A 23,420-nucleotide genomic window follows, 5' to 3' on the forward strand; every position below is an offset into this window, starting at 1 on the left:
GGCTGGGCTGCCGAGCCTGGAAGGGGCAGGCTCCTGCCAGCCGTGCCCTCGGGGGAAATGCACTGTCTCCCGCCGGCAGCGCTTCCTCCCTAGGCCAGGAGTGAGGAGCCGCTGTGCCTTCGAGAAGCAACCTGAGTCATTTCAGTCCTTCCCGTGTCCTTTCTAGTATGTGACTGTCATTGCTGCATCTTCCTTACCGTGGGACCAGCAACCGCTGGGTCTATGGGCCTTGGAGGAGCGGAGATCAGCCAAGCTCAGACCAGAGGTTACTTGTTCAGTGGGGCATGTTAGTCCGAGTGCATGATGACCTAGTGACAGCCCCCAAGAAGCCACAGAAGTTCTTAGCTGAAAAGACCCCTATTTCATTTTTTTTTTTTAACAGTAAGCTCCATGCCCAGTGGGGAGCCCAGCGCAGGACTTGAACTAACGACCCTGAGATCGAGAACTGAGCTGAGATCAAGGGTCACATGCTCAACCAACTGAGCCACCCAGGTGCCCCGAGCCCTCTGTTTCTTATGGGACCCGCCAGTACACAGCCCCAAGAGTTGCTGGTCAGATCTGGGCTTCGGCCTTGAGCCGTTCGTCAGGCACATTTTCTGCACACATCTGCAAGCAGGGGGCATGCTTCTTAATAACTGGCCATGGGCAGGTCTGATCTTGCAGAAGGAAAGCTCAGAGTGACATTCCGCTGGGTTTATTGACCCCCTCGGCTAGGCGTCAGCAGCCCGACAGCTACCGCGAGTCTGCCCCTGCTCAGGCTGGAGACGGTGCTTCTGCTCTGTGTGGTGTTGCTCGTGCCTCTGTCTGAACCCCGAGAGCGCGCTGCCGCCATGCTGCTGGTCTGCCGTGAGCTGTGTCCTTTCTCTGCGGGCCACCCACTCCCCGCGGGCTGGGGCCAGAGCCCTCCACCCGCCAGTGCACGCTGCCTCCCGCCGAGCAGGCACTCAGTCACCGCTGACGCGAAGATCTTATGCGATCTTCCACTTTTTCATTTACTTCTGATCTAAAAAAAAATGAGGTGGAAAACTGGTTCATGGTGTAGTTGACAGAAAATACGTTATCTGTCGTGTTCAGATAGGCCATCCTGCAGTTATTTGAGTTATAAGATTCTATCGCCTAAATAAGGTCGTTCCTGCTGGACAGATTATGCCGACGGCCCAGGCCAGCAGAGCGAGGCAAGCTGACACCCTGGGTGAGATCGTGGGTTCAGGGAGGCTGATAAGTCGCCCCAATAGTAGACAAACTCCTCACTGGAACTCTGCAAATGGGCTGTGGGAGACAGCTGGCGGCTGGTCACTGCTGGGGCTGCAGTGGGAGCTTCTGCCCCTCCGTGGCCACCTCTGAACCTGCCCCTGTCTTCGTGGGGGCTCCAGTCTGCCCACGGTGAGCCCCTTCCACGTGGGTGGCTTAGATGCCGAGGCGTAAAGCTGCCGCTGGGAGTCCGCGAAGGCAGGCGCCTTTATTCCTGGGTCATTTCTCAGTGTCTTTGAGGAGCCAGGATCGTGCCCTCGGGCACCCGAGCCGCGTGCTCAGCCTCCCGCGGAGGCCTTCAGTGGCCGTGGGGGTGTTCTTTCAGCCCTGACAGCCGGGAACAAGGAGCCCGGGATGAGATGTCAGCTTCACCCCAGGTGGGCTTTTGACTGATTTCATTTTCAAGGTAGTCTTAGAGTCAGGCCCAGAGCCGGCCAGCTGCCCCCACTTCCTGCACGGGAGAAAGCTGGGGCGCAGGGCCCTGGTCACCTTCACGGCGGCCGCCCGCGGTCAGCTGCTTCTGTGGGAAACACTGCCTTCCTGCATGGGGCAGCGTTTGCGGGCTTCCAAGGGCCTGTTGCCTGTACCATGCAATTCTCTTCTTAAGGGAAACTCAGCTTTTTCCTTAAATTTTTTTTTTTTAAAGGGAGCCCTCAGTGATCCTCTCTGCCCTGAGTCTGCGCTATCAGTGCGTGTGCTCCCCGGCAGCTGGGCAGGTCTCAGCGCCCCGCCAGCCCGGACCCTGGGGGAGCCCGTGGCTCCGCCCTGTGAGCCACTCCGGGCGCTCGCTCGGCCGGAGCATTAGCTGCTGGACGCAGGAGCGTGGAAGGTGTGGAACCAGAAGGAGCTCAGCGGGAGAGCCAGGCAGATCTTTCGAACCAAGTGTCCATTCTGTCCTGTGCTCAGTGCTGACCCGTCTCATGTTCCTGGGCTTCATCTCGGCCTCCCTTCTGTGAAGTGGAGATCACGGTGCTGCTGGTCAGGTTGTCATGGAGATTTAGCAGCATTCAGTCTGTAAATCACAGAGCTCGGAACCGATCACGGGGCCCTTCATCCGCGTTTGTTCCTCCTACTCTCTCTGACCAAGACGTGTGTGCGGACGACCTCCGTCCTCACGCCAGAGCGGGACTGGGACTCACAGCGCGTGACCTGACGTTTCCTCCCCACGCAGGCTCCCCCCCACCCGAGGCCTCGTCATGGGGCTGCTGCTTTTGGGAGTAGCAGCCCCATGATGGGCACGGGGGTGCGGGGGTGCCCAGTCACGGGAGCCCTAGCACGACGGGCGTGTGAGGAGCGGAACGTTTCGAAGGTCCGAGGGCTGTCTGGGGAAGGGAAGCCTTTCCTCACTATTGTTGAAAGTCTTGATAACACACACAATTACAGTAATAAAAATAGCTAGCCCGAAGTGGGTGCTTGTCGTATGTCAGCCACATGCTAAGTGCTAAGTGCTTTAGTTGCGGTATTTTATTTAGACTGCTCGATACTTTTTTTCGTCCTTTTATATGTGAGGAAACTGGCGTGTGGGGAAGTTAAGTAGCTCGCCTCGAGGCACAGACATCGGACCCTGGAACTGATCCCAAATTCATCTGCCCCACACCCCACACTTTCACCGCGGGCTCTCGCGTACGGGCTGTTTAGGAATCGCGTGGAAACTCTTTGCCTTCTTTAGGGCTCTATTTGTTTTAAAGTCCTTCTATTTAGCCTTCTGTAGGAAACAGGACGCTGCCGTTTGAGTTTTCTGCGTTTGGGCAAAGCTCCCAGTGTGCTGTTGGTTCAAAGTGTACCATCCCTCCTGTTCACTGTTCTCGATTCTCTCTCTCATCCCGTTCTTAGCTCCACCAGAGTCTGGCCTTTCTCTGTCCCCGACATGGTGTGGCTTCTATGGCTTCTTCTCAGCCTTGCCGAGGCCACGGGTCGGTGGGTTTTGTGTACAGTACGGTGAGTCGTGCCCACTTCCAAAGCCTCAGCCCCACCTCCCCGTCCGCGGCCTCCTGCCCCACCGAGCAGGACACGAGCATGAGTTCACTGACAGGAGTGTCCTCTCCGTGCGGGACGGCCACGGTCATCCCAGCGGGCACTGAGCATGCCTGGCCGGGTCACCCGGGGAGGACCAGGATGGAGCCCTGGGCCGGGCTCTGCTCGCTCCAGGTCAGGCCGGGGGCCGTGCTGCACCCGCTCTGAAGCTGTTTGGCTTGCGTGGAGCCGCGCGCCCCACCCCTGGGGACAGCCTTCTCTGCCTCGGCCTCCCGCCTGTGGCTGGTCTCAGCACCCTGAGTGTGAACTGAACACGTCTTTCCACCTTCGGTCAAAATCCATCTGCAAGCCTGTGACTCCCTCACCAAAGAGCAAAAATTGTCAACTTCCCTCCCTGTCCTTGGCCTCGCCCTGGCACAACCCTCGGGCATCTGACCACACACAGCCGTGGGGCCTCCTCCTTCCCGTCCTGGGCACAGTCTGCTCCCCTCACCACCAGGCTGGAAGCATCGCTCAGACACACGCTAGACGACATTGCTGTGCTGCGTCATGCCTCCGTGTGTTACCGGAAACCTGAAGTCCTCTCCCTGACTTACAGACATCCTCAGACTTCCCACCGGAGGCCCTGGGGCCGCTGCCTGCACGGACACTTTCCTCCCCGATCAGGGCCCAGGCGCTGCCCCCGGGCTCTGCAGGCTGTACCGTAAGCCGACGCTCTGCACTGAGGGTCCGTTCTGTCTCCTCCCCATCCTCAGACCAGGCGTCTGCCGGGGGAGGGCAGGGTCCGCGCTGCGTCCTTCCAGCGGCCACCCCGGAGCTGATTCCAGGAGCCTGGTGTGTGGCACGCCGTGAGCAAACACCGGGTCTGGGGCAGGACCCCACCACGTGCTAAGTCTCTTACTGCAGCATCTGTGGGAACGCTCAGCAGGGTCTGGGCGGTATTGGAGCCCACGGGACGCACCTGCTGTCATCTGTTTTGCCTTTGCTCTTGTTTCCCCCCAGAGCTCGTGGGCACCTAGGGCTGGTGAGGAGGAGGACCCAGGGGCTGCCCAGGCCGGTGGAGTGGCTGGAGCCCCGCTGTCTCCTCAAGAACCCTGCGGGCTCCCTGGGGTTCTGTGTGTGCTGGGAACGTCCCCAGAGCTGCTTCTGGGAAGAGCTCTCGAAGGCAGAAATTGGATTTGGTGGTTCTCTCCTGTCTGGAACAGAACTGTGGACGGCTGTGTCTGTAAAAACAAAAATCCCCGTGTGGGTCCAGGGGGACCAGGCCTCCTGATGCCGTGGGCTGGCCGAACGGGTTCTGCTAGTGTCCTGCAAGTTTCTGAGAAATGCTAACAAAACTGAATGAGTTCATCTTGGCTTCCAAGTAACTTTGAGGCCCCCAAACTGAATATTGAATCTGGTCTTCCCACGACTCCAGAGCTTTAGAAATGCAGTGTCGTTGGAACCTGAGGTCTCACTGACAGGCAAAAGAGCAGGAACACACTTGAGTTTGCATTTTGCAAACGGTGATGAAGACAGAGCTTCATTAGCCGTATTCTGGAAATCTGCACTCCCTGCAATCATTTCCCTGCGAGTATGATTTATCCACCCCTCACTCTCTCCCCTCCTTCCCTGTCCTCCGAGGCCCACCACCAGCAGGCACTGTTCTGGAAGGCGTGCAAGACCAGAGGCAGAAGGGACGTACCACGATCTGTTGAAACATGCCCTGTGAGGTGGGAGGGCCAAGACGGGCTGAGCAGCTCCGGGACACACGGGTCCGTGAGGGTGGGAGGCTGGGGCACCCGGAGCACGTCCAGGAAACGATGCACCGTCCAGCTGGGATGGGGCATCACAGCGTAAAGGGGGACAGAGGAAAGGAGCCGAGCTGCTGGATGGCGGTCACCTTTCCTGCTCCTTGGGGACCGTTCGGAGTCCGCTGTTGGTTCATTTGGATAGGGGCCGGAGACGGCCATGATGCTGACATTTCCCGAGAGCTTACTCTTGTAGTGTTCGGATGTGTCAGCCCACTTAATGCCTCCTCTACAGATGAGGGGACAGACACAGATGGTGCCCTGCTCCGGGTCACGTGGTGAAGGAGGACTCAGCTTCTGTTACCCAGCACCCTGTCTCCAGGGCCCGCTCACGCTTCTCCGAGGCTCGGCTGCCTGGACGGGGTGCCCAGCCCACGTGCCCGTCCGCTTGGTCATCATTCCTTCATTCCCTCGAGACACGGGGCGCTCACTTCCTACGTGCCGAGTTTGTGCTAACGCTCACTTAGGACCGATGGGAAGGAGGAGGTGCGGCTGGCATGAGGAGCCCGGAGGTCTTGCTGTCTTCTGGGAGCGGCTTCTGGGTGAAGAATGAGGGGGCCAGGAGCTGAGGGCATCAAAGCGACGAAACCAGCAGAGCTTTGGAGCAGAGCAGCTGGGGCAACGAGGGGCAGGGGGCCAAATGGTTTTAAGAAGTGTTCTGATAACTTCCCTGGTCACCGTTGTGTCCCCGTGGAAGATGAGGCCATTGCCTGCCCGCCCAGACTCCTCTCTGCCTTTACCTTCAGTGTCCCGCCCCCTTCCCTTGCCTCCACAGCCAGCGCCCACTGCCGCCCGGTGTCAGGGGCCTGTCCCGGGTCCACAGGGGCCTGCCGCTGCTGCCCGCCTGCATACGGAGCCGAAGGTCCTTGACGGTCTCCACCCCGTGTCCTGCAGACTTCCGGCGCTGGTGTGCCTGGTGGGAACCTCGGTGCGCCTTTCCTGTCACTTCCTCGCGGCAGACCCAGCTAAAGCCACCCTCTGCGGGACCTTCCCCAGGGTCCTCCAGGCTCGGCCCCCTCCCGCCTGCTCCACAGATTTCCTCTGGGAGCACGTCATTCACCAGCCCCCGGCACACAAACCTCTTCGCCCAGGCCAGCTGCTCCGCGGCCCCCCAGGACCCCGTGGGCTCTCAGAAGCTGCCCAGGAGTTGCTGGACGGTCAGATGAGGGAATCGGCACATGAACCAGATGTTTTCTGGTCCAAGGAGCTCTCTGTGGGGGGGAGGAATGCCGCACCACATGGCCACTGGGTTGACTTCTGGACTCGGCAGGAGAGGTGGGTGCACGGCTCCAGCGGGGCTGCTCTCCTCACCACCGCCCTGCCAGCTGGCCTCCAACACCAGGGACAAGGAGGGGCTGCTGGAGGCAGACAGGTTTAGGAAACCGCATCCTTTATTCCTCTTCTGATAGCCCCAAATACGGAGTCTTTGCATATAAAACTTAGATCAGGATTGCATTACATATATATACTTAAAAAAATTCCATTTCTCTCAAACATATTTCGTCATGGAAACCATCCACTTAACACTGATTAATGGTCATCATACGTGACCTTCCACGCAAAACATCCAATGCAAGCTTGTTTCCAGACAGACCCTCACAGCGGAGGAGGGAGGTTTTGGGAGGGTTTGATGACCGCTGCTGGGTAGACCGTCGTTGGTCCCATGCCAGGGCCCCTGTGGGGACATTTGGAGCATTCTCTGGAGGTAAAGTCATTTATAGCAAGAGAATTATGACAAATTTATTTTCCATTAAACAAGTGAACTGTGTAATTGTTACAGATTATAATTTTTTTTTCAACAGGACAGGGCATAGCTGGAAATTAAGCAAATTCTATGAACAACCAAGCCTAATGAATCCTGCAAAGATTGAGCTGTAAGTGGCAACGTCTGGAATTGTAGCGTACCGCGTGTCAGTGAACCAGCAGTGTTAGGGTATTAATTATGTAATCGTGGGAGAAACATGGAGCAGAGAAGCGACCGGGCCTCGGTGGCAACATGATGTCACCCTCGAGGTCTGTGCATGGCCACCTGCGGGCCGTGGCAGAGACGGACGGGTGGAGGTGCCGGGGGTCAGAATCCTGCTAATGGACCGGGGCCAGCTCCCAGGTCTGCTGCAGCCGATTCCCCTGTTGGCTGCACGGGGGTGTAAGGAGGAAGGGCAACTCCGCCCTGCGGACCGCTGCGTGCCTGACCCTGCGAGCACCGACGTGCAGGAATGCATGCCAGGTCCCAAGCACCCCTACGGGAAGACCCAGCAGTAAGTGAGACAGGCATCCATCCCGGAGAGCTCCCAGGCCAGCGGGGAGGCAGGAGTGCGAGGCGCAGCTCCCAGAACCACAGGACGGCTCTGTGAAAGCTTCGTGGTGGCGTGGGAGGCACTGAGTAGGGGCGCTGAGTGAGTGCAGCCCATTCTGACAGAGGTGGGACCCAGCCGCGGTCTGCTCAGCTCCAACGCCGGTGTTCCTGACCCCGTTGTCTCCTCCCACGTTGTAAGGGAGCCATGCACCTGCACGTCACTCGTCACTGTCAGAGGACCCTGCAATGCCCGGTCAATGTTGGATGACAAGGCGTGGGAGTCCACGAATGAATGAGTAAATGAATTTGGAAAACATGCCTCTTTACCTCTCAGCAAAATTTCCAAACTGCTGAGGTGCCAAGATCCACGTAACAGTAAAGGGCACTGGCTGTGGGCAGAGCACTGTCCCTTAGGTCCCTGCAGCCCCACGGGGGTCCGGTATGGTGGCTGCTGCAGAGAGAGGCTAAGTGCCCAGTGGGACTCGAGTCCAGGTCTGGTGGCCTCTTCCCAGAGCTGGGCTCAGCTACAACAGAGACAAAGTCGAGGCCACCACGGTCAGCACGTCCTGGGCTGTAGGAGGCCCGGGGAGGGGTGTTCACAGGCCAACTCCAATTTCCAGGATGCTTCTGTGGGTTTGTCTGTGTCTGGTTAGCTCCTCTGTGAGCGCTCAGCCAGATGGCACACTTGCCAGCTCAGAGGTCCGTCCGGAAGCCTCTCCTCCAGGCTAACCAGCTTCCATTGAGACACCTCGCCTCAAAGAGCTCTCACACCTGGGCTTTGATCTTACAATTCCAGTTTTCAAAGCCTGCCCATCTCCCCATCTTTCCTGTGCCTTTTTTCTTGCGATGTTTCCTGGAACCAACCCTAGGCGCCCCGCACGGGAACTGCTGCGTGTTCTCAGAGCCTAGGTGTTTCCATGTTCGTTCTCGGAAGGAGCTGCCGTGAAATAAAGCGACACTTGTGCCTCCTGGGCATCCTTGGGCCCAGAGTTGACTTTGATATCACGCAGACCTATTTTAAAAAGGATAAAAAGCTTCTGTAACATAGGAAAACAATAATTACCAAGGAAAAAGAAGAGGATTTTGCAAAAACCTGTGAACCTAAGCACAATGTCCTGACCTCGTCTCACCAGTTCGGGAAGAAGGCACCTGCTTGCTCTGGCGTTTATTTATGTTGTCTTGACCCTCGCGGGCTCTCGGGTCTTCAGACACAGGAGGCGTGCGTGCAGGTCTCGAGCAGCCCCTAGCCCTGCCGCAGGACTAGGCCGAATCCTGCGGCACACGTGGGAAGAGGGGCTGAGGAGCTCTGTGAGGACACAGGAATGGCTGTGTGGGATTCAGGGAAGGAATTTGAAGTTCAAGTTTAACCTCAAATGTGAACAAGATCAGAGGTGGAAGCAGGAGGAGAGGCATCTGAGGAGGAAATGTCAAGTGAGAAGGTGGACGACAGGGAGCAGGCTCACTGGAAGGGCCCCTGGCTTTCAGGATGTCTGGACCACCTACCCTGGGAAGGCAGATGCAGGCCAGGAGAACCGAGCCTGGGAAGGTAGATGCAGGGCAGGGGGACTGAGCCTGGGAAGGCAGCTGCAGGGCAGGGGGACCGAGCCTGGGAAGGCAGATGCAGGGCAGGGGGACTGAGCCTGGGAAGGCAGATGCAGGGCAGGGGGACTGAGCCTGAGAAGGCAGATGCAGGGCAGAGGGACTGAGCCTGGGAAGGCATCTGCAGGGTAGGGGGACTGAGCCTGGGAAGGCAGGTGTAGGGCAGGGGGACTGAGCCTGGGAAGGCAGATGCAGGGCAGGGGGACTGAGCCTGGGAAGGTAAATGCAGGGCAGGGGGACTGAGCCTGGGAAGGTAAATGCAGGGCAGGGGAACTGAGCCTGGGAAGGTAGGTGCCGAGCAGGGGGACCGAGCCTGGGAAGGCAGATGCAGGGCAGAGGAGGGCCGAGTCTGGGAAGGGAGATCCAAACACAGGTGGGGTCAGACCAGCAGGGACCCCTGGGCCACAGTTGATGGTGCTGCTTGCACTTGGAAATAAACCCCATGAAAGAATGGTTTTGTTCCTCGCTGCACCCTCCCCACCCCGCTCCCCCTGCAGTGACCACCACAAAGCCTGCCGGTGGCCCGATCGGGGACCCGGCTTCTCTGCTTCTTCCACACAGGCAGGTTCGCCCTGCCGCCTGCACAATTAGATTTTAAATTCCGTCCTAGCTTTTGCGCGTCTGACTCCAAACCCTAAAGCCTTCCTGGTCCACACGCCGTCAGGGGTTCCACCCTCTGGACACCCCGTCCTCCACACCCGAACCGGCTTCGGGAAGGGCCTCCACTTGTCAGCACCTCAGGGACGCTGCACGGGCCACAGGGCCCATTTGGGGCTGTGACCCGTGACCTGCCCGAGTCAGACCGCTGCCGTGTGGGGGCATCTTCTCAGCCGTTAGCGCCGGTGCCGGAGCACTGATGCCTCGCACCCCGGTGGACCTGCTTCCAGGGTCACCCAGGGCCGGGTGCTGAGCCCGCTGCTGCTCGGGGACAAGATTCTGCCTGGACTCAGGCTCCGGCTGTCACGTCCTGGCTGAGTGTCGCTGGGCAAGTTACTTCCTCTCCTGCCCATCTTTTCTCAGGCTCCCGGGCGGTACAGTGCGGACCGTTGGGCGGTGTCAACCAGAGCACATAGAAAACACTTCGAGGTCAGCTCACCCCGGGCGTAACTGACAAGTGTCGCTGTTGACTGTTGTTGCATAAATAGAATGTGGTCCCCTGTTCTCCAGGGGCTGCGGCCAGGAGGACGCCTGAGGTTAGAAGGACAAATGCCATGTGGTTTGATGAGAGCGGCCTAAGATAGAAGGGAGGGACAGTGGCCCGGAGGGCCGGTGGGCCAGCACGGGCACTCGCTAGGCCTGCCCCCTACCCCGTCCACTCCCTGCGCAGCTGGGGTGGGGGCGGCAATCTGGGAGGAGTCCTACGACCATGCTATCCAGAGTTCTCACCGGTCGCGGTGCTGTCACTCATGCACCCTACGCCACGAACGACCCAGATGCCATTTCGGCTTTGGGTGTTTTATTCTGTTCGGGGGCAGTAAGGGCGGTAGGGAAAGTAAAATGACCCTTTCCAACGGATTTGTCGTCTTCTGGTCTTGTTGTTAAGACATCGAAGAGCAAGGAAGGAGAAACGAGCCAACAGAGGGCGGCTTTGGCAGCAGAAGCGGGTCTCAGTGCCCTGCCGGCCATGGAGGAGGGCGGTTGGCCTCAGGACACAGAGAAAGCTCCCCAGAGTGGCGACTTTGTTCTTGCCTTCCGCTCTGTACTTGCGGGGGGCTCCTGCCCCAAACCAGGCTCCATTCGGGTCCTTCTCTGCTGCCTGCCGGCCACAGGCAGAATTTCTTGGAAATGAAACTGAAGAGGAGGGCCGGTATCCCGGAGACCCGCTCCTGCCGGTGACCTTGTTGGCTGGCCCCCACCCACCCCTGCTGCAGAGGGGCCCTTGGCAGCCTCACTCAGGTGACCATGGTGTTTGAAGCCGATCTACCGATGAAGTAGACTGGTTGTCTTCAGACCCATTTTACAGATCGAAAAAGTGAGATTCCAAGAGATGAAGTGTCTCCGTTCTTCCAACAGAGAAAACGACAGAACTAGGACTGAGCAGACACTTGACTCGAATCCCATCGTTTTGCATGATTCCTCCCTTAAAGTAATTGTATAAAGAACCACGTGCTGCTTGGTGTTTCATCGTACTAAGGGCAGATCTGGCTGCTGTTGTGGGGTAAACAGGTATCAACTAGAGATCTGTCAGAAGCTCCCATTTTCTAGAAATAACGAGACATTTCCATCAACCTGTATTTGAGGCTGCCCTCTACTTGTAGGAGAAAGAGACACATCGTGTGAGCAGAAATTTGTCTCGAGTCCCAAATTGGTTTAGTCCAGTGTTGGCTTCAGGGGTTGGGTGAACCCCGTTCTCTGCTTCATTGGAGGCCCAGAGCAGAGACGCTGGGAACACAGGTCCAAGCCCACACAACATGCTCTCTCAGTAGCCACACAGCAACACGGTCTAGAACCCTTAGCGTGCTGTGGAGACGTGGCTTTTAAGCAAAAATTGGCAAAATGACAATTCTGTCATACCTTCAGTTCCTAGAACGTTGCCCAACGTAGACACGCTCAGATTTCAAGATGAGCAGAGGTTATCTCGAAAGTGTTTCCTTTCCTGTGACATCAGAAAATAAGACAGAGCCTGGGATAACATAGACCTACGTGTAAATCCTTGACTTTTGGTTATTTAAGAATAGTGACCTTTGAAATACGTATTCATTTATGTGTGTTTTTTAGGGAGATTGTGCTGGATACTCAGAAGGGGGAGGGACTAGTCAAATCCGGGCCTGTCTTGAGGGCAGTTCAAATCCGGGAGACAACGGATGGTTTTAGATAATAAGAGCAATGGCAGAATGAGGCCCCTGACCCTGCTGTGACACAGGCTCTGCAGGTGCTCTGGAGAGAGCGCCCAGGGGCTGGAGAGGCTCAGGGAAGACGTGGCCCAGCAGAAATCCGGAGGGCCCAGGAACCTGCACTCTACAGAGGAGGCAGAGTGAGCAAGCACAGGCGTGTCTGTGTGTGTGCGTGCATGTGTGCACATACGCAGATCTGAGCACATGCATGTATGTGTGCGTGTATGCAGATCGCATGTGTGCAAATGTGCACGCGTGTCTGCATGTGTCCACGAGTGTGCATGCATGCAAATGTGCGTGTGTGTGTGCGCGCGTGCACACGTATGCAAATGTGTGCACATGTGTGACTGCATGTGCTTTGTGGAAGTGCATGCGTGTGTGTCCATGCGCACACGTGTGAGAAGCCTTGGGAAAGGGTCTCCTGGAGCTCTCCGGGCCTGGCTCAAGTCAAAGTCCAGGAGCCGCGGTCGAATCTCCAAGGTCTCTACCCCGTTGAGGCAGAGAGCGCAGAGCGGGGGCGTGTTTATCTGTGCCTGTTGAGGGAGAGAGGGCGGAGCTGGGGAGCTGGGAGGAGAAAGTGGGTCACCCAGGTTGGATCAGGGGCGCTCTGTATTAAACTGAGAGCACGGGCTTTATTCTGCTCGCCCTGGGAAGCTGCTGGGAGGTTTTGGGCAATGAAGCAAACAGAACATAATTATGTTCTGAGGCCTGCCAGCCTCCTATAGCGATGTTTCCGTGGTTTCTCTTGAGGTCAGAGTCTGTGTCTCCTGTCTCTTCTGACCGAGGACCAGGCCTTGTCCCCACCCAGGTCCTGGTGCCACCAGTGTCACGGCAGCCAACGCTCCTCTCCCAGTTGGTCCCCGATCTCCAGTTCTGCCCAGTTGGAGCCCTGATTAATGAGAGCCACTAATTAGAGCCCTGTATTCCCAGTGTTCTGGACGTGGCTGGAAGCCAAGCTCGGAAGACTCAGATTCACTGTCAGAACTGATGGGGAGAATGGGGGCTGCCCCAAGGGGAGGACCACAGGCCCACGCCTGCCATCATCTGCCCCTTCCCACCCACCAGCCGCCTTCCCACCTACTTTGCCCAGGCCTGACATTTCCTCTTCGCCCTCCCTGGCCTTAGCTTCCTGCATCCTTGCTACAGGGGTGAGGGCAAAGGGCTTCTCTGCACACAGACAGTGACATGGGGGAGGAGGGCCTGCAGGGAGCACAGGACTGCAGGAAAGACACAGGGATGGCTGTCATGGCCCTTGGTGACCCTGGGCCCTTGGGAGCTCAGTTTGGACTATGGTTCTCACCCTCGGCTACTTATTAGAACCATCCAGAAAGCTCCCAAATCCCCCTTAACCAGGTTGCACCAAGACCAGGTGAGCCAGGCTCTCTGGGTGGGACCCCAGTGTCCAGATGGTGGTTACAATGCATGGCTAGAGCTGAGAACGGCTACCTGACATAGGTGGGTCTGTACCCAACCCTGGCTGTGCGGGTGGGAAAGACGCATCTCCAGGGACCACCCGGCATCCACTTGACCTATCACCCAGGTCACCTGTCCACTTGCTGAGATTTTAGGGGGCTCAGAATATCATCCTGTTGCCCTTCCTGAAGACAGATATTTCCACCACTACATGTATTCTCTCCATTCATTCACTCACTCATTCATTCACTCACTCGTTCATTCCACATGCATCTGTGTAGCACAGACCACCTGTCACGTGCTGTGGGAGTCTGAACACCCAAGATGACAGACGTGTTCCTGCAGACGTGAGGGGAGGGGACAGAGGCACAAGCCTGTGAGCCCAGCCCAAGGGGCCGTGTTGTGACCGAGAATGCACCGTGCAGGGTAGGCATGCACCTGGCCCCGCTGCTGCTTGGAGCCAGACCTCCTGGCTCGTAGGTGACGCATGGGCTGGGGCACAGGTGTGGACGGGAGGAGGGCAGGAGCCAGGCTGAGCCACGTTGTGTGACAAGCTGCAGAGTGCAGGTGAACATCACATCCCTGCAGCAGGCATGTGACCTGTGCTGGGCTGGGGGAGGGTCTGGGTACCAGGCACTCACCCAGGGGGAGGAGTGGGGTGGCAGTAAAGGCAGGAGCCCCACAGGCCAGGAGAGGTGTCCCATGCCTCTCCTCACTCATTGTGCTACCACAATTCCTTCTGCAGCAGCTGCTCCCAGATAGGGAAACTGAGGCTCAGAGGAGTTTGTGACTTGTCTCAGGTCACATATGTAGCTAAGCCATGAATCGGGAAGCAGCTGTCCACGTGCGGGTCCCAGAAGAAGCACCCCAGATGCCAGGTAGAAAAACCCCCCCCCATCCAGCAGGACCTTCGGCCCTGGGCCTCCTTTCCTGGGAAGCAGGGTTGGGTCAGGAGCAGGAGAGAGCCCGTCCCAGGAAAGGCCTGGGCCCACTGCAGGAATGGGCAGTGTGTCCCTAGAGTGAGGCTGTGAAGATCCCAACAGGGCATCAGATCTGGGAGGATCTGGGGCGTCCCTGAGAACTTGGGGAGCATCCTCAGGGCACTGCTGGTGAACAGCCCATCACCTATGGGGATTTCCTGCCCTTCATTGGAACTGGGGGACAGAAGGGTCACGTGGGGAGGCCAGCGCTCAGGCTGCAGGAAACTCAGAGGCAACAAAGGGCCCATGAGTTGCCAGTGAACGTCCAGGGGAACTGCCTGCTTCGAGAACGTCCTCAGCAGCCCTGAGGACCTGTTGGTCAGACGAAGCAAGAACATGCTGGAAATTAGCATTGCAAGGCGGGGACGTGTGCTGGGGCCCTGAGCGTTTGGAGTCCACTTTCCCAGGCTGTCTCTTCGTGTGTGTGCTTGCAAACCACATTATGTGCCCCCACCCAGAAACTTATTCAAGATGTTTGTCCAAAGTGTCATGATAGAACCTCCAGTTTGCTGTGACCGGTGTGAAAGGACAGTGCCCCTCAGCAGCTGGAGATGAGTTGGGTGTAAAAGAGAGGAAGCATTCCCCTCCCTCTAGAAAACTGGGTTTGGCGGGAGCCCGGCAGCAGGAGGCTCTGGGCGGAGCTGAGCATGGGGACAGGGGAAGGGCTCGGTGGTGGCCACCCCAGGAGCTTGGAGAAGGAGGCACTTAAGCCACTTTCAGACCCTAAAATGATTATGGTTGCGCCTATCCACACTGCCGGGGGCGCTTCTGCCAGCACTGGAGTTTCACCAGAGATACTCCCTAGGAGTCACTGACGACAGACGGCCAGACCCGCGGCGTTAAAGCCCGGAGGCCGGCGGCTAAGGACCGTTGGCGCTCATTACATGGCTGGCGGCGTAGCCTGGCTTTAAGGCAGCAGAGCGGGACATCCAGCTGCGTTCCTGCCTCCCTGAGGGGCCGCCTCGACTCCCGGAGGCTTGCCCTCCCACTGAAGCTGCCAGTTGTGACGTGAGTGCCATGTCTCCCTCATCTTCCTCTTTGTGGCCCCTGTTCCTCATTTCTCATGCCCAAAAATGTAGAATTTGTGGAAGAATGTGAAGGGCGCCCAGAGAGGTGGTTTGTGCTGTGGACACCGTGGCCTTGTTTCTCTTCTTCCTAGTGCCTCCCTGTCGCGCTGTCACCGAGAGCCCCTACTTTGTCTCCTTCCTCATGAAGCCTCCAGCTCGTTCCATGTCTTTCATCCTCCATGGCAATTCCGCTCCACCCCAGACTTACACAGATCACCTGCCTCTGCCTGTTTTGAAGAGCACCAGAGAGAAGTGACCAGGAAAAGAACAGGCCCACTGCACCTAGGATAGGGTGAGGTGTCTGTGCAGTTTGCTAGGTTAGTATAATCCCCTCTTGGCAGACAGGGATCCCGAGAGTCCCCTGGAGACCGCACACATGTCACGGAGCATCGGAAGTATGCCCGGGTTCTGCGTGGCTCTCGTCAGGCCGGTGTCGGGACCCGCAGACAGCACTTCCCGGCTGCCTGTGCAGGAACTTGTGGCCATGTGACTGAGTTTTGGCCACTGTGGATGACTGGTACTACTTTGGGTCTGGTCCATATGAAAAATCCCTTGTGGGACACTTCCGGATCTTTCTTCCTGTTTCTGCACCTTGCATGCATGTGAGGACTGCAATGTGAAGCCGCGTGTTGAAGGCAGACAGAGCCTGAGATGAGGGCTCCTTGGAGGGAGGCCGTGATCACCAGGGTGCTCGGCAGCGGTCCCCGGGTGTGACACTGGGGACTTTTGTTACAGCAGCTGGCCTGCCTCAAGTGGTAGAGAAGCTAATAGCGAGTTTCTTGAACCAAGTCTCCTCTTTACCGAGGGCTTTCCGGCCCTCCAGCAGATAAACTATTGTCCTCACCTCACCGGACCTCAGCCTGCACCCACAGACACCCGGGCTTGGAAGCGCCGGGCATGCGTGGTGGGCATCTAGTCTTGGATGGTGACCCCTCCATTCCGAGGACCCAGACAGTCAAGGCCTAGGCAACCTGAAAGTCCTGTCCCTGTCCCTGTCCCTGTCCCACAAGGTCTGCGGCTTGTGCTGGCCCCGACCTCTGCCCTCCCCTTGCTGTGCCTGACGCAGCCCTCGCTGTCCTGCTCCCATCGAGGGAGGAGGTGAGGGGGTAGACCGCAGAGGCCCGCTCCCTTAAATGGTTTGGTTCCCTCCTAAAGCGTAAGCTGTCTCCTACGCTGGCTGGTTTCCCTTGGCCGGCAATGTCAGGTGGGGTTTCGGAAGTTGGAGGAAGGGTACTCTCAGAGCAGAGCCAAATGTTCCTGCAGCCTGCTTCCCGACCTGCTTCTCACTGCAGAGCTCCTAAATCAGGGAGGGCCTTCATTTCGCCAGATATTGCCCATCTTGAGACAGGAGCAGTCTTCAGCTGGACCCTTTAGCCAGAGCCCCAGAGGCTAGGCCGAGGGGCCACTGTCCTGGAGCCCTGGGGCCGCTTGGTCCCTGATCTGATATGTCAGGTCCTACGGCAGACGGGTGCTCCCCGCCTCCTCCCGTAGGTCTGGGCTGGGTTTTCTCCCGGAAGCAAGCTGAGCAGCAGCCCACAAAGATACAAGGCCCAGCCCTGGAACCTGTAAAGTTTCCTTTATAAGGAAAAGGGGTTTGCAGATGTGGTGAAGTCACATGTGAGGAAAAGGAGGTGGCTGCTTTTCAGGGCGAGCCCTGCACACAGTCAGTGTCCTCATAAGAGAAGCAGAGACCCGAGCCGTGCAGCCAGGAGCCAGACACAGCGGGAGCCATGAAGCCTCTGGAGAGAGCACAGCCCTGCCGGCCCCGGCTGTGGGACTGCTGCCTCTGGAGCGGAGAGAACAAATGTCTGCGGGGTTAGGCGGCCAGCCTCGTGGCTGGCTGTTAGCTGCAGGAAACAGGTCAGCTCCCTTAGCAACACGGGTTCCACACGGAGGAGCTCTGGCTTCCCGCACAAACCAGCAAGGGCCCAGTGCCGGTGGGCTTCGCACCTGGGCTCCGCGTGTGGTGGTCTGTGCACGGAGCACCCACCCATGCACCCACTGCACCCTGGTGACAGCACTGGTGAGGAACCAGAAGGAAGGGGCCAGCTCTTTATATCACGTAGCAGGGACAGGGCTCTGTGACAGACCCCAAATCCAAAGGCAGCAGTGGGGGGAGGCCCTTGGGCTGGGGGTGGGGGTTGGGGAAGCATGGCAGGCGCAGGCTCAGAAAGGGCTGCATGGGATCTTGGAGGTGGGCCTGCGGCTGGTGTGCGTGCACGAGGGGAGGCCATTGAGGGGGTGGGCAAGGTCACTGGGCATGGTGTGAGTGGAGGGCAGGTGTGCCCTGAGCTGTTTTAATAGGATCACTCTGTTTTCTGTGGAGCCCAGCAGGAGGGGTTGACAGGGACAAGCAGGCATCCAGGCCAGTGAGATGCTGGCCAGCGGACAAGCTGGTGCACGGGAATGGGGCTGGTGTGTGAGAAGCCAGGGCTCAAGCTGACCCTGAGCTCTGACCTGAGACATTGGTACAGTAAGATCGTCTCTTACTGGGATGGGCAACATGGGTGGAGACAGTTAGAGGCTCTGGAAGCTTCCATGCCACCGAGGTGAGGCCCCCTTTCTGCAGGCTGGTGCACCTCAAAAGGGGTGCACAGCTGTTACCACTCTGATGGGTCAGTTTTCTGGGGGACGTCTCCCACCCCCAGGTCTCACATGAGCGGACCCCGGACAGGGGCTCGTGCTTCTAACCCCTGGGGAACTCCATCTTCCCCAAGTGGCAGGTCCAGCTGCAGGGGAACAGCTGTGGGACACGGGGAAGGTGCCTCAGGAGGGGACATGCATCCACTACCTTGTGCCACACAGAGGCTCCTGTGCGGGACAAGCAGCCTCCTGGCCAGCCTGCTCTGTGTGGCAGGCATGGAAGCCGCCCCGGGCCCACCTCTTCCTCCCGCCTCCCCTCTTGGCGGTGACAGCCGAGAGAGGACCTTGCATGCCTTGTCAACAGCAAGACTCTGCAGGCTGGGGAGAGGTCCTACCTTTCCTGGCGTCTGTTTCCAAGAGGTGCGCTCAGTCAGAACGTGAGGAATTGTCCCTGCTGCCTCCTGTCCTCTTTCTCTTAGAGAAGAAACAGCCTCCAATGACCAGTTGAGCCCTTTGTGGGGGAGTCCTTTCAACAGACCAAACTGGCCAGAAAGGAACCCACTCCCCAGGCCGGAGGCGGCAGGGGGAGCTTGTCCATGGGGGGGTCTTCCTGGGCCCCCAGCTTGGGGTGGTCCTGGCTCAGTGCCAGCCTGTGCCCTCTTGAAACATGTCTCTGAGCCCAGAACAATCCGGGCCCTCCTTGGAAGCCCTACAGGACGGCTCCCTCAGGATGTCCTGCCTTCAGACGCGTTTTGTTCTCCCAGCATGTGTTTGGGGTGTGGACTTGTCCCATGTTGATGCTGCGTTCCCAAACCTGGCATTCCAGAGCCGCTGACACTGGCCAAGTGCCCTGGGCTCCACACCCCATGGGCAGGTGTACTGGGGCCTGGCGTCCAGGCTCTCTGGGGTAAGGATGCAGATGGGCATGTCGTCCACACCCACGACCTGTACTGTAGCAGGAGACCCCAAACCAAACAGAAAGGCCATTCCAGCTTCTTGCTGAGGGTCGCTGGGCTGGGACACTGCAGACCCCCCAGGGGCCGTCCCAGGGGAGCCCCCAGGGTCTGGGGAGGGGAGTCGGCCATCTGAAGCCTGTTCCTTGATCTGTAAAACAGAAAGACGAAGGCAAATGCAGTGTCTCGGGTTCTGTTCAGCATTGCGTGAAGAGGGCTGACCCCAGGCTGGTGCACTCCCGGCACTCGATGAATGCTGAGTCCCAGGCCGCTGTGTTCAGCGGGAGGACCGCCAGCACCGTTGACAAGGGGCAGGCTCTTGACTGCGTCCTGTGTGTAGGTGCTTAGAGCCGTTCTAGAGCCTTCTCCGGTCTTGGCCCCGTAGGTGGGAGGCAGTGCCAGCATCACAGCCTCCCCCGCCAGGTGCGGGGCTGGTGAAGGCCGGAGGAGTGACCCTAGAACCAGGGCCAGGGGCCCATGTGGCTGGTGCTCCCGGTCACCCATCAGGGTTGGCCCCGTGTGGACGTGCGTGCCGTGGGCCTTCCTGAGACAGGGCCAGAGGCCGACGCTTTCCCCTCGGAAGCCCGCCACAGCGGACAACTGGCCCAGCCCTCTGCCGGTATGGCCACGAGCCACATGCACTCAGATGGGGACCCTGAGCAGGGAGGGCGTGGCTGGGGTCCTCCTCATTATTTGTCAGGTGATGTGCGCTTTTCTGCTGCCCCCGAGACGCGTACAGGCAGCCTCGTCATACTCGTCACCTTTGGTCTTCCCCTTCCCCAGGTGAGTGGCCACAGGGTGGTCACCTCATCTCTTACTGCACAGGAGAGGCCAGGCACAGCTGGTTTGATTTTCTCCAGGCTGATCATTCTGGTGGGGGGTGGGGAGGACTGGCCAAGCAGCAGAGCAGAAACCTCCAGTGGAAAACTCTGGAGAGTGAGTGGCACCTTCCTGTCTGACCAGGATGCACTTTGCATGAAACACAAATTCTCCACCTGGGATTTGTCTCAGGACAGGGAAATGCCAGTGAATTCTTTTATGAAATTGAAAAATTGGTAGGAAGCAGTGGGCTTGGAGCTCTTGGGGTCCACCCCCCTTTTATAAGGCTCAGAGAGGGGAAGGCGTTTGCCCAGAAACGGCCACCTGAAGCCCCAGGACGGCCCTGCCAGGGGAACGGTGGGTCTGATAAATGACCCGGGCTTCAGTGAGAAATAGGTTAATGTATCATCTCGCCCGGCTATTGGCATTCTCATCGTGGAGAGGAAGGCGGAGGAAGTCTCTCAGGGGGACCTTCCCATGTCCTGTAAGATGACTGCTCCACCTTCCTGGAAGCCGCTCTCAGTCCCAGGAGCCAGGGCTTGTGGTCTGGGCTCTTCCCCAGGACAGTCACAGGAGGCGCCTCTAGGAGGCCCACGATGAGACTCACTATGGACGGATGCAGCTGGTGCCCAGGGCCCCACACAGGGAGGCCAGCGAGGCCCCTAGAACACTGGGTTCTGCCTGCAGGACCTTCAGGGCAGGTGTCCTGGGGCATGGGTTGGACCAGGGTCCCAGAGCAAGGCCCAGGCAGGGAGTGCTCAGGGGAGCAGGACCCTACACTGCCTGGCTCAGAGCAAACCAAACCTGCTTATCCCACCTGGCAGGTGGAGCCTGGCCACCACCCCATGGAGGCTGAAAGAGCCCTCCACCCACCGCATCGGACCGCTGACACTGGGAGCTCTCAGGAGGTCTGGGTGTGGCCTGGCCCAGGTGTGCTGATCCCCCCAAGTGGTCCAAGTGTGTCTTCCAGGTCTTGTGCCTGCCGCAAACACCCTGAGCCTCTGATCCTCTGGACCCTGCAGGTGGACAGAGCCCTATTGGACCCACTTCTTCCTGTCCTACCTCCCAGCTCAGCTTCGCTCCACTCTGTTCCCCTGGCCTCTATCACCTCTGAACTGGCTTTCTGGATGGACACTTGAGTCCAGTGTTTGCGGCTTGCTTCCTCCAATTGGGGACTAGAAACCCTACACCCAGCTCTCAATCAGCTGCTTACCCATTTCGTGGCGACATTATTAGCCTTTCCATTGTGGCGCTCCGTAATTCTATTTGGAGCGCCTACTTTAAGTCAGGCACTACGGTGGAGGGTGATGAAGGCATAATTAACGCCCTCCAAGGCCCGCTGAAGGACAGGCATGTGATGAGCAAATGAAGCAGAATGCTATCACTTCTGCCTGGAGATGCGAGGACAGCAGCCAGAGATGGGACCCCTCAACCCTGGGCAGGAGCATTCCGTGAACTGACAGGTACCCGTCAGACAACTGGAGGGGAGCGCAGTATACAGGCAGAAGGAGCCAGGTTCTCCGCAGGAAGGCTTGAAAGGGGAAGCAGTGTGTTGCCTATGAAGGACTGGACCCGGTGGCCCACAGGCTGGGCGACTGTCAGGGCGCGGTGGGGACACGCCTGCACGGGCTGAGTGAGGGTTCAAGGTAGAAGGCCCCAGGGTGGTGTAGGGTTCTCACTGTTGAGGAAACCCACTTCTAATTCATTTGCAAGTCCTATTGGTGTTACCTTCAAGTCAAGGTCAACCTGCGAAACCCTGTTGCCACCCACGAGTCCCCACCCTGGCCAGTGCCACCGTCATCACCAAGATGGCCCATTGCAGCCGGGTCCTCCTGTGTCTTCCTGCCCCAACTTCACCCACTTAGTGTCATCTCCACCCATGCTGAGGGGCCCTGGAAACAAAGGCAGATTTGTCATCCCACTGCAGGACACCTTCCAAGGGCCCGTGTTTCACTTGGTAAAGACAAAGTAAGTGGTAAGGCCCACAGACCTAGCCAGTGTAGCCCTCGTCTACACCTTTTCTACTGGCCTGACTTCCAGCAAGGACAGTCACCCACTGTCCCTGAACACACAAGGTCAGCACCTCTCTTAGGACCCCCTCCAGCAAGGGTGGTCACCTGCTGTCCCTGAACGCACCAGGTCAGCTCCTCCACGTGACTGTAAGTGTTCTGCCTCCCAGTGTCCACATCCTGGCATGACCCCTGCTCTGGCTGCAGGCAGGACCTGTGCTTGCTTCCACCCACAGAATGTGCCGGAGGTGCTGGGCTGTTGCTCTGTGATCACTCTCCAGTGTGTAAGACTGTGTGTGTCTGCAACTCACCTCACTGCTTTTCTGTCTGTTGTTTGCTTTGAATAACCAAGTCGTCTGGAAATGGAGGGAAAAGCGGCCAGAGTGTGAGTGAGAGTGAGAGGGGATGTCTCCCCAGCTGAGCTTCCAGATGAGAACATGGCCTGGCCCCCATCTGGACTGTTGCCTGAGCGAGCCTGGGCAGCAAATCCAGCTCGGCTGTGCCCAGGCTCCTGGCCACAGAAACCGGGAGGTACTAAGCCTGTGTCATTCTGAGCTGCCGTGTGGGGTCATTTGTTATGCAGCACTACCAAGCCAGCATGCCTTCTAACGTTTCTCCTGTGCACTTGCCGTATGGTGCAGGCTGCACAGGCTGGAGATCTTTGTCCCCGGGCTTGGCTGTGACTCCAGGGCCTGAGGGCCCAGCACACTGACGCAGCTCTGTAAATGTCTGAGTAGAGAGAGGCAAAGTGAAGATGCTTTGATCCACAAAATACAGAATGTTTTTGCTCTGCAGGTAAAGTGGAGCCTTCTCACATGACTTCATTTCTCTGCAACCTCACTGAAGAGCATTTTCTTTCCTCAATTAGAAACAGAGTGGGATGGTTGGAAGGGGGCCTGGAGGCTGCCGCAGCTGGCCCTTGACTTTACAGACGAGGGAGAGACCTGCGCAGGGTCACGCAGCCAGGAATGAGGTGAGGAGTATCACATACGGAGGACAAAACCACACAGAGACAGCCAGTGGCCCACGTCCCCAGCCCGGGGCCCCCACCCTGATACTGAATGACGTCCAGCTGTTGAGTGGCTGTGCCGACCAGCTCTTCTATTTCCTTAACCATGGGAGTGATGCAGGATGAGTCAACTCTGTCTAAATTCACTACTATTACAATTTAGCTCTGCCATTGGATAACGCCATTTTCTCAGGAGGTGACAGTGTTGGCAATCATTGAAGAGTGAGTAGCTGTGACGACACGAGGTGCGGCTCTCACGGTCGGTGACCGTGTCTGTGCATCTCCAGAAGCCTGGTTTATGCTGGGAACACCAGAGCGTCGTCTCCTATGCCCTTGAGCATGCACTTCAAGGCACGGAAAGAACGTATGTGAGCTGTTTCCTCCTGTTTTCCAAGCCAGCATCTGCACTGTCTGATGACTTTGGTACTCTACAGCAAACAGGCCTGCGCACAGGTTACAAATACGATTTTGAACTGCATATTAAAAATTGTACTGGCTGAGACGGTTTAATATTTAATGGTATATGTCTAATTAATACAGTCAGATCCTAGATTAGATCCACAACACGAGTGGTGCAGCCTTTCGGGCAGTGTGCCCATGGTGAATTACCCACTAGGTATTTTCGTAGACGGTCGACGCAGTGTTACCGTTTGACGTGAGCTTCTGTACCGTCAGACAAGGAATTAGCAATCACACGGGCTTGGTCTTCATTTCATCCATATTTATTATCTTCAAGAAAAGCTATTTTATGGTTACTTTTTGTCTGGTAATTTGGGAAAATTACAGAGTTAATGTACAATTCTTTTCTCCTGCTTCTCAAAGATGTGCAGCATTCGCTCCTGG

General features: G+C 57.7%; 1 long non-coding RNA gene across 1 annotated transcript; it reads left to right on the plus strand.

The window, feature by feature from the left end:
- Positions 1–16,756: 16,756 nt before the first annotated feature.
- LOC117802070 lies at positions 16,757–23,089 on the plus strand. The gene is made up of 2 exons (XR_004625133.1): positions 16,757–17,064; positions 22,364–23,089. It is a non-coding gene; the product is annotated as an uncharacterized LOC117802070 (long non-coding RNA).
- Positions 23,090–23,420: the final 331 nt, after the last annotated feature.

The sequence above is a fragment of the Ailuropoda melanoleuca genome, chromosome 4 (genome assembly GCF_002007445.2).
Source record: "Ailuropoda melanoleuca isolate Jingjing chromosome 4, ASM200744v2, whole genome shotgun sequence".
NCBI classification, from domain to species: Eukaryota; Metazoa; Chordata; class Mammalia; order Carnivora; family Ursidae; genus Ailuropoda; species Ailuropoda melanoleuca.